The sequence below is a fragment of the Geospiza fortis genome, unplaced genomic scaffold, assembly GCF_000277835.1.
Source record: "Geospiza fortis unplaced genomic scaffold, GeoFor_1.0 scaffold373, whole genome shotgun sequence".
Lineage (NCBI taxonomy): Eukaryota > Metazoa > Chordata > Aves > Passeriformes > Thraupidae > Geospiza > Geospiza fortis.
The window spans coordinates 70264-72507 of NW_005054518.1; positions in this window are offsets into that span (position 1 = coordinate 70264).

Genomic DNA, 2244 nt, shown 5'->3' on the forward strand with positions numbered 1-2244 from the left:
GCCTTGCAAGATCCTTTCATGTGCCACAAAGAGAAGATACCCCATGAAGAGTCATGCCATTGAGTGCAGAGGTACAGGAGGGGTCCTGGGCAGGCAGATGTTGGCTTGGGACAGTGAAATGCTGTTTGTAATTGCAGTGAGTGAGCTCCAAGTCAAGGATTGCCTGGGAAAAATAATCCCATACAACCAGAGGGTAGAAGGGAGGCACAGGCCTCATCCATGTGGCCTGAAGCTTGTCTCAGGCTGTCGTGGGGGGCTCTCCTGAATACTTTACAGTTAAAGGTTTGTAGAAAACATGTCCCCACTATCTGGGACACATCCCTGGGTTTCATATGACATGACTTCTGCTGCCATTAGCTCTTCCTCATGCTTCTTTTCCCCTGACCCAAAGGCTGCCTCAGCCTGGAGCACAAATCAGCACCCCTGGAGAAGCTGAAACATGCCCAGATCCTGAGTGAGAGCTGGAAGGACCCTGTGGTACCACATGCCTGGGGATGCTCAGGGAGGGGACAAGTTCAGGAGGGCCCAGCTCTCAAACCACATCAAGCAGGGCTGCACTTCCCTGCCCTGCAGACATGGAGGCAGCTGGGGAGCGTCCCAGGAGGGCAAGGGAATGCCTTCAGTAGGCAAATTTCCAGGGACAGACTCTCTCTGCCTGTGGGGAGTCACAGTCTAATTTTGGGTTGGCTGTGTGTCAGCCTTTTGGTGATGTGCTGTGTGCAGCCCATGACCCAACACTGCTGAATTCCCCTCCAGCAAGGGCAGCTCCATCCACACCTCAGCAAAACCATCTGCAGTCACTGGGCTGTTCCTTGTACAGAGCTCCAGGCAGCTCAAACAGAAATTGCCCTCAGCATGAACTTGTTACCATCACTCCCACAGCTCAGGGGGCACTCAGGACAATCAGCTCGGTTTGGAAAAGTATCCTTGGCTAGTATGGGGCCAAAGTGTAGGGTGATCTGGGGAAAATGGGAAGAACAAGGTATTGTCTGAACCTCCACACACCCCAACGAGAGGTAGTTGGTGGACTATGCAGGGTAATTTTATTCTGTTCTAGGGTTATTCTGTTCTATTCTATTATATTCTATTCTCCATGAGACATCTCAAGGAACTCCATGAGACATCCCAAGGAATCCTGGCATTCAGGAGAGCAAAGTTTTCTTCCCTCTCAACTGCTGATGGCACACATTTGGTAACCCCACAATGCAGCCACGAGAGGGGACAACCTTGCCAAACAAACTGCTACACGAGGAGAAGACAGGCTTGGTGGGAGGGGATGTTCAGCTGCCTGCAAAGAGGGTAGAAAACAACCAGAGCATATTTTCCAAATAGATGTCAACTGTCTGCACAGACCCCTCCAGCACGTGCAACTCATCTTCTGCACGTACTGATGTGTCACTGCCCAGAAAACCCTTGGGTCTTTCATCTCAGTGCTTGAAATAATCCTTGGAGACCTATTGGTCACGTCAGAAATGAGGACATGAAAATGGCAGTGTTGATGGAAACAAAAGCACAACCTGTGGCATCAGGGAGGATATTTTGCTTGGGAGGTGGGTCTGAAAGAAAATTACTGTCCTTGTGCAGTGACTGAGGGCCTGGGGCAGTGCAGGAGCAGTATAAAAGCAGCACCTTCTCCTCACTCTCACATCCACTCCTCTTGTCTCCATCTCATTGAGAACAAGGTGAGTTTGAAGATTTTTCTCCTCTCACTCCGTTTATTCTCCCTCCTTCTGATTTCTGCACATACATGCCCCTTTGTTCTATGCCAGGACATGGGGCTGCTTATGGTGGGAGAGGGACAGGAACAGAAAGTGTGCACAGGGAGAGTTTGGGACTTGGCTGAAGTGAGTGATGGGATAGGTGGGATTAGCCTGGTCTTGGTTGCTCTTGGCAGGGAACTTCTTTGGCTAAACAGAAGGAGAAGCCTGTGGGCATCAGTACAACACCTCCAGCTCGTGTTCCCATCTTGGCTTGACAGGATGGCTGCATGGTGTGGTGATGGGTTGCTCTTCAAAAACCCCTCATGACTTTTTCTTGCCCTCTCTCTCAGGCGCACCTACAGCCCCAAGCCATGTCCTGCTACACCCGGTGCCAGCCCTGCCAGCCCTGTGGCCCCACCCCGCTGGGCAGCAGCTGCAATGAGCCCTGTGTCAGGCAGTGCCAGGACTCCACCGTGTTCATCCAGCCCTCGCCCGTGGTGGTGACCCTGCCTGGCCCCATCCTCAGCTCCTTCCCACAGAACAC